This window comes from Bos mutus, chromosome 1, assembly GCF_027580195.1.
Source record: "Bos mutus isolate GX-2022 chromosome 1, NWIPB_WYAK_1.1, whole genome shotgun sequence".
In the NCBI taxonomy this organism is placed as follows: Eukaryota; Metazoa; Chordata; class Mammalia; order Artiodactyla; family Bovidae; genus Bos; species Bos mutus.
Genome location: NC_091617.1, coordinates 128,239,947 through 128,252,708, shown reverse-complemented (window position 1 = coordinate 128,252,708; position 12,762 = coordinate 128,239,947). Strand labels below are relative to the sequence as shown.

General features: G+C 47.2%; 1 protein-coding gene across 1 annotated transcript in view; it reads right to left on the bottom strand.

The window, feature by feature from the left end:
* Positions 1-12,560, bottom strand: part of LOC102282210 (uncharacterized) — a 171,090-nt gene extending 158,530 nt beyond the window's left edge. Inside the window, 1 exon segment of the mRNA XM_070375518.1 lies at positions 12,375-12,560. The gene's annotated coding sequence lies outside the window, so the exon portion shown is untranslated.
* Between the last annotated feature and the right edge of the window lie 202 nt (positions 12,561-12,762).

The window sequence follows — 12,762 nt, the reverse complement described above, 5'->3', positions numbered from 1 at the left end:
AGGATTAAGGTTTCTTTACACAATGAAAAGAAAATGAGAGAGTGAGAAAATCAGACAATAAACATACAGGGATGTGCAGGCCTTTTTGTTCCCAAACCAAGTCAGAAAAAAACTGCTCTTATTTTTTATACTGCATTTCTTTTAAAAAGCACTTTTTATTACCAAAAAAAAAAAAAAATCAAATATATACAAAAATAGAGACATCAGTACAATGGGGTTTTTTTTTTTCTAACTCCTAGGCCTACCACTAGCAATTCAGGTGCTCCTCACAGTCTGAAATTTGAAATTTGAATCCCCACCTGCAATGGACCACTTTATGTGTAGGTCTTGCATCTCTTTGTTTTGGAAACTGCTCTGCTACCACTCATACAATTCTGGAAGGTCATGCAATCAAGATGGCCAGAAAACTTTAACTACAGGACAAATCAGAGCCCCTTTTCAATATGAACACTGAAATCAGGAGCTGTAAACACCATAAAAAGTCTGGAGCTGCCATTGTCACTATCTTAGAGAGTGAAGCCAGCACAGTGGTAGGAGCTGCTGGAAGATAAGAGAAGGTGCAATTCCCAGTCCATCATCTGAGCACCTGGATCCAGCTGTACCTGACACACTGAAACTTTTTTTTATTCTAATAATCATATTTCTAGTTTTGCTTGACTTAGTTTGAGTGAAGTTTCTTTCCTTATAACAGATAAGGATCTTAAACACTCGCAGAAAGCCTTTTTTAAAACAACTAGCACAACTGTCAATTTTTCTCATGGGGGTTAGAGACTGGCCTCCTTAATTTAACAACAACAATTGATATTCCTTAGGGAATATATTTCTCAGCAGAGAAAGAGTGAGACTACATGATTTAAGGATACTTCCTCAAGAAGGAATTTTCTTTTCCTGGATGTTAATCAGGACAGCAACTCATTAACGATATATTACGACTACACCTTCCCCCAGCAACCCCTCCTGGTGCTGTTTTTGGACAAGATAAGCTGTCAGAGAGTGGTCCTTGGCTGAACTGGGATACAGCACAAAAACTAGGCTTTGAGCCCAAGCCTCCTGGGGAATACCCATGAAGCCAGGCAGGACAAGGTGGGACCAGGATCCAGCCTCAGTGACAGATGGAGAGAGGACCCACGTAGGCCTCAAGTGGTAACTGCCTTTAAGAGACTTGGCTCCAAATGAAATTAGAGAAGGTGGACCACAGGCCACCCAGAAACCTATACTCAGTCACCTTACCCTGCTCTTTCTTCTTCCCTGCTCCTTGGCACAGGCCTCCTCCGCACGGTGTGGACACAGAGCTCCCCGTGCCAGGCAGTGTGGGAATGAGTGACAACGGCTATAGTTCATGACCCAGAGGATCCACAGTCCGGTGAGAGGAGGCAGGTAAGTGCAGGATGGAAGGAGCTACAAGGTAGTGGCTGTCTATGGAGAGGCAGGGGTGTAGGATATGGGATGAGAAAGACCATTTTCATTGTGTATATTTATATTTACTTTTTTCTTAACTTTCCAATCATGTAAATATGTCATCTATTCCAAAATTTTTTTTACTTAAAAGGTAAAGCTTCTGTGGCATTTAGGGTAGTTCTCGAAGGGATAGACACGTTTGGAGACTGTAGCTAGGTTCATTTCCAACAGTCACAGTGTGACACTGACATGCCTCCTACCTCTGTTCTGTTGCTCTGCAGCTGGGTAGGTGGATAAATACAGAAGAAATGATGCTCTGAGCCTTCTGAGGGTGTGTTATGAGAGGTGATGGAGCTTCTACCTCGTCCTCTTGGGATGCCTGTTCTCAGATCCCAGCTTTCCTGCAGGTAGGAACCAGGTCCCAGCTTCCAGGCCCGTGAGAGGGCCACTGAGATGCTCCGGCCCCAGCCACCAACTAACTGCCCCTGGATGAGACCCCTAAGGTGAGATTTGCTTCACTAAACCCAGTCAACCCCAGAATTGTAGAGACCATAAGCAAATACTTGTTTTCTTTTCAGTCCTTGAGTTTTGAGGAGCAGTCCTTGGTTTGTGCCTTTGATTTTCCAAGATGGAAGCTTTCTGACATGCTTAGAACAGTTTACCTATAATCCCAAGGAGGGAGCAGAAACCACCCCGGGGGGCAAGTATTTAGTTGCCCTGTGAAAGTAAGAATAGTCTAAACAAATGAAACATGTGACTGTGGATGCTCTTGGGGGCCACAAGAGGCACCCTTTGGCAGGCTGCTGGGTACCAAGGTCTGGGCTCCAGAGAGGAGCTGTGATGGAGCTGAGGATGCAGAGGGTGTTCAGGTAAGTGAAGTCGTTTAGTTATGTCTGACTCTTTGTGACTCCATGGACTGTAGCCTACCAGGCTTCTCCATCCATGGGATTTTCCAGGATACTGGAAGTGGGTACTGGAGTGGGTTGCCATTTCCTTCTCCAGGGGATCTTCCTGACCCAGGGATCAAACCCAGGTTTCTCATGTTGCAGGCAGACGCTTTACCTTCTGAGCCACCAGGGAATATTGTTCGTAAAGGTGGTCGTTAAAAACCAGGGGTGAAGATGAAGTCATCCATGTGGAGTCTAAGGGAAGTCAAGAGAGGAGGCCTGGGGATGCCCCCACTGAAAACATCAGTGGAGGAAAGGGAACAGGTGGAAGTCAAAGAATCATCATCAGGGAAGAAGGAGGAAAATGCACGAAAGAAAAGTTCAGGAGGTGGGCACGGCCAGAGGTGTCGACTGTTGCACCGAAGACAGACTGAGAAAGTTTTGGAAGATTTCGCAACACAGAGGTCACTTGTGACCTCTCTAGAGGAGAGCTCTTCCTGAAGAGGTGGGGGAAGAAAGGAAAATCTCACCAACGTTCATCATCAACACATTCCCATCAACACAAAGCACTGCAACTAAACTTGATGAGACCAAATAGCAAATAATTTGGGGCTCCCTGCTTTATCTTCTGAGCAACATGAGAGGGGAAAACGGAAGAAGGAGAAAAATCAAAATGCATACAATAAAAGGAAAAAAGGAGACAAACATTAACACACTGGATGACTGCCATCTGCACAACACTGAGGTGGCTGAAAAAGTACAAGATAAGGGAACCAACCACCTCTGAAATTCTTCTTTTGTTCTTATTTTGGTAGAGAGACTGTGAAAGATTCCTTTGTTGATCATTCACAGCAATGGCACAATGAAAAGGTGGGCCATGGCACGGGGAGCCCATAGACCTCATCTAGGGAGCCAGTACCAGTGAGCTGGAGTGGCCGCAGGGAGCACTTTGAGGACAAGGATGCAGATTCGGGTATCAGGGAACGAGGTCTGTTGTGTACCCAGGACATGGAATAGGGTGCAAGCACCAAGCATTCACCATCTCAGTGTTTACGGAATGTGTATCAAAACCATACCTTAAAGGGAAATGGCCTCATTTCTCTAAAACACCAGGATCTTGAATCCTTATGCAAATACCAAAATGCCCATAACTCAAAGCATATGAGATTTAGCTACTAAATCCTATTGAGCTTGCTACATGAACAATTTTAAATCATCTCTTGGAGAAAGGCCTTCATTTGTAGTGACAAATATGCCAATAGACAATAATAATAAATACATGGAAATATTTCTAGAATCTTCAATATGTGCCCAAATTTCTGCCATTATTCCTCCTCCGTGCATAGAAAAAAAAAAAAAAAACAGGCATATAAAATGGAATGAGAGTTAAACTATAGAGTGAATTAAGTTGAAATGTCAGCACAGCCGTAGTGTGCGCCTCAATTGTTAACAGATATTTTGATGAAGAGCTTACTAAATCTTTAATTGGAGATGGAGTGTTTCTATATAGAGGCAATGACTACAAAACATTTATCACAGTGTCTAAGGCCATAACTACAGAAATTCTCTCCCATCCTCTGGTATTAGTGTCAGGATGGTGAATCCAGTGTTAATATTAAAACATGACACTGGAAATATAATTTAATTATGAGTTGATACAAATGAGGTTCAATGCTTTCTCCCAATGATTTTTTTCTTTTAGCATCATCCTAGTGTACTTGAGAAATAACAGGAAAAAAATCTAGCTACAGAAAAAGAGGGGGAACATTGCCACAATAAAGATAAATCTTATTATATACTCAGGCCCTTTTTTAAAGTGTTGGGTCTCAAAGTGCATGGCTGCAGAATACTTACGTTCTGTGACAAATCAAATATTGGAAGTCTAGCCCAACGTACAGGGGAAAATATGGTAGTAGTATTCTTACTTAAAGTTTTCGTTGTATGATTTTTCATAAACTGAGGGTTGGTTATCCTTAATGTAGTCCTCAGTTTAGTATAAGTAGGTGTCTGATTCAGCACAGAACTACGGATTTGGTTTTTATTTTTGGCCACACGGTGTGGCATGTGGGATTTAAGTTCCCCAACCAGGGACTGAAACTTCGCTCCTGGCATTGGAAGGCAGATTCTTTAACCACTGGACCACCAGGGAAGTTCCATGGATTTGGTTATTTCAGTTTAGTGCACTGATCATTCTCATGGTGTTTAGGGAAGAATATCCAGGAGACACTGTCCGAGCTGAGCCCTGAACTCTCAGGACTCGTCGTTTAGCAAGCCAGCATCTTCTGTGTGTCTGCATCGACATCCCTTTGCCCTGGTGCTTTACCTGGTGTTTGAGGCTGCTGGAAAGCCCAGAGAAATCACTCCCCATAAGGAGTAATGTTCAACCAATGATGGATCACAGTGAGAGATATACATAGGCAGGTGCGAATCCCCAGAAGAGGTTAATGCTGGGAGGCGTGCTCTACTGGCTGCTAGAGACTCCTAGTAGGTTTACACTTCAGTGGTTCACGCTGGTGACCTGCTCGATGTGCGCTTCTCTGGCCCATTCCTCTACTTCCTTATGTCCCTTCTTTATTTGGGAATCTCCTCCCAAATAAGCCATGCAGACTCAAATCTTTGTCTCAAGTAAGGACACATGTCATGATTTCCCAGTGTATGGCCTGTTGAGTTCAAGAACTGCTGCTAGCACTAAGCAGCAGAGGATGCAGGGACAGGGCTGACCCAGGGAGAGTTGACGTCAAGAATGTAAAATTCAGGCCCCGAGGTACAGGATACCAAGACCTGAGCAGGACAAAAAGCCAGAGTGCTGTGGGTTACCAGTTATGGTGGTAACTAACCTAGGGAGTGAGCGTGTGTGTGTGTGTGTGTGTGTGTGTGTGTGTGAGTGAATGTGTATGTGTGTGAGTGTGTGTGTGTGTTGTGGACAGAGTTTGCTGAAACTTTACCAATGAGGCCTCCAAAGGTTGCAAACCCAAACTGCCGATCCCCACCCACCACTGGGGACTAGGTGGGGAATAGGGAAGAGAAATAATGACGGAAGGGTGTGAGGCTGCAGGGCAGGGAAGGGCAGTAGCTTCCTCTAACTTAAAACAACCCAGAAAATCTGTCTGCATGGCCAGAGTTAGCACATCTCTGGGCCACTCAGCCAGTGGACCCAGAGGATGTGCCTCGACCAGAGACACAGAGGCAGGGAGCCAAACTTGGCCTTAGAAATTGTTAAGTGAAAGATTTAATCAGGATAAGGCCACGAAGGCAGTGAACTTCAAACAGCAATTAGCATAAAGATCATTGTTTAATTTGGCTTGTTTTAAAATTTAAAAATGTTAGAGGAGTAATAAAAAAATAGAAAGTTTAAAACATGAGAAAAAGGTATCCATTGTTCCACTGTTCAACTGCAAGTCTTGTCCCTTCAAGGCATCCCTTACAGATTATTTTTTTTAAATATTTATTTGGCTGCGCTAGGTCTTACTTGTGGCATTCCCTGACCAGAGACTGAACCTGGGGCCCCTGCATTGGGAGTGCAGTCTTGGCCCCTGCACCACCAGGGACATCCCTAGACTATTTTCTTGAGTACATCTTTCATATAACAGTGTTCTGTTCACTGAACAGGTAATGACTTCCCTCATTACTAATCTTCCTATTTTTAAATATTCCACCAACCTGGTCTCTGAAACTTGACTAACCCTCTTATACTGTAGAGTAAGTCACTTCTAAGTTTTCACTATTATAAATAATGATACATCTTTATATAGTGGCATTTTCCATTTTTAAATTATTTTCTTGAGACAGAATTCCAGAAACCAAAGGGTAGCAATTCAGTGACATGTGAAACAGGCAGCCCCTCTACTTTTATCATCTACAGTCCTTGGATTAGTCATAAAATATAAGCTGGGCAACACTGGCATCCCTTATCTCACACAAAAAAATATTAACACAAGATGGACCAATACTATCATAAAAGTTTCAAAGGAAGGCCAGATGGGAGAAATAAAAAACAGAGCAGTCTTTGAAACTAACTATAGGGTTCGAGTAATAAACACCAATTTCTGATCTTTAAAATGAACATTTGAAAGTTAGCAATGATTTCAAGTTAGACTCCTACACCCTAATTCGTGTAACAGGCATTCTGTTTTAATGATCACCTGCTCAGAGAGAAACTTCTAGCCTTTCGAAGCTTGCTCTTTCCCTGGCCTGGTGGGATTCCCTGACTGACTGACATTCATCCTCTCCCATATGCCACTGACTGAGCCCAAATTTGGCTTAGTTTGCATCACTTGTCTTCATCATTCGTTCCCCCCAATTGCCAACCCTTTTCAGCAAGCAGACTGGCTGACAGCAGAGCAGCTGGTGCTGGTGGTTAAGGGGCAATTAGGCTGATCCTGTTGGTCAGTCATGCTCCACACTCCTCTCTTGCCAGTGCTGTGACTGGGTGGGAAGGATCGGAACCAAGGTGCTTACCCCTTACGTGTCTGCCTTGAATATGTTAATTCTGCCAGTCGGTTCCCACGCTCCTACCTGGGCTGGGTCCTGCCTTGACAGTTCATTTTTATAACAGGAAGCAAGGAGGGAGCAGTTTGCTGATGGAAGGGGGACGGCAGGAAGGAAGGTAGGCTCTAATTTAAAACCATCTTAGGGGCTCTAAAAAGTTCCGGGATGACCGATGGGCATGTTTACTCCTTAGAACCCTTTTCATAAATACCTACCACTTAACATGCACTTCCGAGAGGCATAAATACCGCCACTGTGTGTCAGCCTTATGGAAGGCAGATTTCCAGAGCCACACGATTGCAATCCTATTAGAGCTGTACCCTGAGAATACAGCAGTCAACCCCAACCCACCAAGACTGGTGCTCAATTTCTGCACTGCAGTGCAGCTTCCCTTCCCTTGCTTCGGGGAAAACGGCTGCTCATCTCTCATAATAAGGTCCACTTCAAAGACAGGTGGGGATCAAAGATGTATTTTGCCATCAGCACTGGCCAAACAAAGTAACTCTCTAATAACATTCAGTCGTGGAGAGGGAATGTTTCCTGGGGCTGTTTGGATCATGTCTTATTTAACGCTGGACTTCTAGTATGATTTTCTCCTGGTTCTCAGAGGGACTGACTGGGCTCGAGGCAGGTGTGGTGCCCCTCTGGAGAGGACCCTGGCTCCTCAAGAGGGACCACACTGGGACGGCAGGGCTCTGCAGGAGCAGGTCGCTGCCAGCTCATCCACCCACCCACCCACCCACCCTCTGCTGCATGCAGACAGGTGCCCCTCCCGACCTGGACAAGAGCAGTCAGCTGTGTCCTTCCCCCTCAAATCATAGGTCTCTAGACGCAACGTCATAAAATCTATGCTGGAACCTCAGCCTGGTGCCTAGAGGTATCAAAGAAGGAGGGAAAAACAGGCTCTCAGTGGACCCTATGGCTCTGAAGGGACAGGGCTTCAATGCCCACTGTGCTTGGTCTGCCATGAGGCAAGCTGGACATCCGTTAGCTGCCACCACCCAGTATAAGAGGTGTGATTCTGAGAACTAGCACACCCAGCAAGACAACATCCAAGGCAGGGCTCTGTAACTGTAAAGGGTTAAGTCAGCAGTTAGCACCAGGGGCCGATTTCCTGGAAGACAATTTTTCCATGGACTGGGGGGTGGGGTGGTTTCAGGATGATTCAGGCGCATTTTATTTATTATATGCTGCTGCTGATCTGACAGGAGGTGGAGCTCAGGCAGTAATGTGAGTGACGGGAGCAGCTGTAAATATAGATGAAGCTTCCCTTGCCTGCCGCTCACCTCCTGCTGTGCAGCCCGGTTCCTAACAGGCCAGCCGCTGCTCAGTCCTGCTGTGCAGCATGGGCCAGTACCAGTCCGTGGCCTGGGGGCCCTGGGGTTTAAGTAAACTGGAGCGCTAGCATTATTCTCCCATTTTGAAGCCAAAGCACAATGATTTTTAAAGTACACATTCTTATAAGATTACCCTGGTCACATAAAATATATTATTTGCCAGCATTTACTGAAAAATACTATACTATCCAATAGTCTTCAAAGATATATAAATAACTGAGTATAAGCCCCCAATTAACATTTATGGGTCTCTTCTATGTATATTGATATATTTCTATATCTATCCCACCTTATGCTTCTCCTGGCATGCCAGGCTTCTCGTTCAAGGCAGTAAATTCAGTTTAAAATTTGGTCATGTGCTCAATACTGTCTTTATCAATAATCTGTCTCATGATGTCTTTGGGCTGCATGAGGGTGGAGGCTGTGTCACTTCGTCTCAGCATTCTAATCCCCAGGACGCTGCCTGAAGAATGAATAGAAGTGGGGGTGGGGGGGGCGGGGAGGAGAGAGGACAATGAGCAAGATAGGTGCTGGGTACCAGGGATGCTCAGTCCAGTAGCTGTGGAAGTGCTCACAGCCCACAGAGTAGCTGGAGAGGCAATATCCGTCAGAGATGCCCACTGGGGCCATGGGAATGCAGGGTCGATTCAGAAAGGCTTCCTTAAGCAGGTTGTGCTCCTGCATGTGCTGCAGGGGTTCTGGCTTTCAGGGAAGCTCTGGCCAGAGGCAGGGGCAGCAGGGAGGCACAGAGATGCAGATCAGACCTTTACCCAGCGGGAGGTCAGGCCCAGAGATGGGACTTCTGGATGGGAAGGGCAGACAGCCCTGACTTCTAGAAGACACTGCCACCTTCATACAAGGCATTTTCATCCCCAAACCCATCACTGGGAACCTGAGATTCCCCTGGAGCTGACTTCCCCAGGTTCACACTGACCACAGAATGCCTTTCTATTCCTCGTTCCAAGATTGGTGCTGTGGGTCTATGAGTACGTGAGTGAGACAGTGATGAAGGGATCATGAGTCCACTGTGGTTTGTTAAACACACCATGCAGAACTGCATGTCTAAAACAGTGGGGCAGGAGTTGCTGTCCTGAGGCCTGCCCTGCAAAATGGGATCTGTCTGTCTATCAGGGAACTATGATAAACGAGCAAAGACAGACACTGGTCAGGACGAGCCACTTTATTTAAAAGCTTCGACAGCCCAAAGTGGTTTAACATAGATGCATGGAAGATTTATCTCGATGATAAAATACCTGAACTTGAAAGGCACATAAATTATCATTTTGCAATTCTTTTTCCTTTTAAGATTTCACATAGTCAAGAGCTTTAAGTAATGAATGAAATGCACATAAAGCTGTCTGGTTAGTGTCTGCCCAGACTGCACAGAGCCTCTGCTTCCAGACGGGACTGAGCTTAGAATCAATGCCACCCATCTGTGTCTGTGGCCTTCTCTTTGCCTTCACAGTGGAGATCACTGGGAGAATTATCAAGATAATAATAATATTACCTGCAGTTATCAAGATAATAATAACTGCAGCTATTATTGACTGAGTACTTCTGATACCCCATGCTGCATGATGAGGATGTGTGCAGGTGTGTGTGTGATCCTCCCAACCCAGGGATCAAACCCATGTCTCTTGCATCTCCTGGGAAGCCTGTGTGCCGAGGACAGCAAGCCACATACTTATATACAAGCATTACTGAATGTCCTGTGAACAAGGGACAATGAGTCCCACGTTACAGATACAAAAGTGCACTTTAAAGAGCTTCTGTGATGCGTGTGAGATCACACCAGCAATTTCATCTGACTCCAAAGCTGCAATGTTCACCACTAAGTTGCAACATACATGAAAACAGCCCTTAGCAAGGGCCTAAAAACATTAGCTATCTCTCCCTATCTTCATACTCCTTTCTTTTAACAGCACACTTAAATACACTGGGAAATTTGCCCTGCAGGTTTAGGTTTCTTCATTCATTCATTATGCCCCCAGTACTCTGCTGGGTACAGGGCTTACAGAATCGGATTCCACAGCTCCTGGACCAACCAGTCTCAGGCAATTACCATATCCATAGGAGGGCAGGGGCCAGCAAGGAGCAGGGGCAGCCAGCCCCGCACGGGGGACCCACATCCAGCTGTGGGCTAGAGACAACCCAAACAAGACAACATTAGGTCTCTTTCAACTGTACTACCCCACCCCCACCCCCACCCCCATGCTTTTGCTCTTTTCTTTGGCTTGAGTCTTCTGACAGCCTGGCTGCTCAAAAGGCCCTTTATCACACAGAACACCCCTTTCTGCTGCCAGGGCTGATGCTTTCTGGTAAAACCACTGCAATAGATAACCCAACTTCTCCACTAATCACCCCTCACAGTTCCTCAGAACCAACCTCCCATCTCGTTTTATCAATTTTTACCCAGAATAAAGAATAACAATTGCAATGGCAGCAGTAACTTCTACATGTCAGACTCTGACCTATGTATTTTATGTACATTAAATCCCCATAATAATGCTCTGAAGTAAGCACTATTACTACCGCTCTTTTAGTTTATTTAGGGGAAGAGGGAGGGAGGTTACATTTCTTCGGAGCCAACTAGATATCAAACGCTGTCTTCAGCTCCCACAATCAGACAATAAGTGACCTGCCCAGGGCCAGACACAGAGCTAGGCAGTAACAATCTGAACCCAGGTCTGTGACTGCCTAACCCAGCACTCCCTTTTTGCTCTCCACAAGTGGTATTGCTACAGTCTGTGAGGGGAAACATAGTGGCTGCCCAAAGCTGGCCCTCTCCTCCCCTTTCCTCGAGCAACCTTCTGTTGTTGTTTCTTTTAATCCCTATTCACAAACCACGCCAGACTCAACTGTGTTAGCCACTCTCTGGGCTTCCTGGCCTGTTTTCATGGGGCAAATCCTCAGTCAACACCAACACTATAAACAGAGCCAAAGAAGGAATTGGCATCATCCAAGACAATAAAATATACCAAGCAGTCAGCAGCCAGGTGTCTTCTGAAGCCCTCAACGTGCTCCTAAAGCCCTGAGGGTCCAGCAAGGGACCAGCAGGGTTGCTGTCTCCTGAAGCGGTAATGCCACCAATGAAAACAGTAAAGTCAACGCTCAGCTCAGGAGTATGAGCCTTGTGTTCTCAGGGGGCTCGCTGAGCTGGCAGCGGCAACCGAGGCTTTCTGGGAAATGCATACCCGGCCCTGGTTGGGAGCAGAAGGGCTTTCCCTGGCAAGGCCAGAGGGTCAGGCTCTGCTCCCAGAGCACCACGCTCACCAGGCTGGACTGTCATTATACTTCACCTGACTCACCCAACGTGGGCTCCAGGAGGGCAGGACCAGTGGGGAGTGGGCATCAGTTAAATAGTGAGTGACTAAATTGGTCATCATTTCAGAGAAGAAGCTGTTTGAGAGATTCTACTCAGACAAGGAGACAGGACTCCAGGAGAGGGGAAGTGAGTTTGCCTGTAAGCAGCACACTGCGTTCAGCCCAGATCAATGCCCTGCCCAATCTAAACATCTTCACCTTTACCTCACTTGCTGCACGTTTGAATACCTCTAAATTACTTACATGCAACGTCTCAATCGCTAATGGGGAGGAACAGTCCCATTTTACAGAGGAGGAAGTTAAGGAACTTGCTTTTCTTCCAGCTCTCAGTGGGCCAGGCCCCCAGACCTTCCTTTTCTCAAAGAAGCCACAGTCCCTCCCAATAAGTGTGCTTGCTCTGTGGTTCTCCACTTTGGAACCCTTACATTCATACTGAAGAGTGAGCTCCCGGTATTCTTTATAGATAGGGACCACCGGCTACCTACTCTCCCAGCACTCTGCACGTACTATCTTCATCGATCTTTCAGTTTCAACTTCTACACTAGCGTGTGGCGATTATCTATTTGCTGTGGGTCTCTCCCACCAGACTGCAAACTCCACGGGGGCGGGCACCACGTTCGTTGGCCCGCACTATACCGCCAGCACGGAGCGCAACGGCATGCAGTGTTGGGTGAAACCTTATTTGTATTTGTTGAGTGCACGAGTGCTGAAGGTAGGCTCGGGTTTGAGCCACAGGGCTGCTGGGGTTAGGTTGATAATGCTGTGGCTAGAATGGGCGGCGCCAGAGGTAGAGAGGAGGCGCTTTAGTGTCCACCCGACCCGAATGGGCTACCGGGCGCCGCGCCCCGCCTCCACCTGTCGCTCCGGCGCCGGCCAGGTGTCGGCGGCCGCCAGCCGGGGTAAACGGGGGCTGAACAGGCCCGGCGATGGCTGCGCTTACCTGCGCGTTGCGGGGCTCCGCAGAGGCACTCGGCGAGCCTCCGGGGACTCCAAGGAACTAGGGGCCCGGAGGCGCCGAACCGGGGCTCCTCGCCCGCGAACAGCCCTGCACCGAAGGCCCGGCGAGAACCGCGCCAGACCTGCGCATGAAACGTCCTTTCCGGGGGGGTGGGGGGGGTGGTGGCGGGGTCAGCCCGGGACCTGCCCGCCCCGCCCCCGCGCTGGGGGTAAGAGGGAGGATCTAAGGAGAACTTGACCTTGCGCTACTCCGGTTCTCCGAGGTGGGCGGAGTCAGAGAGAAACCGCCGGCACCCTGCTTCCTCACTGGGGGCGGGCCCTAAAGGAGACCGGGTTCCCATGCCCCGCCCCCTCCCTAGAAACCACGCTCA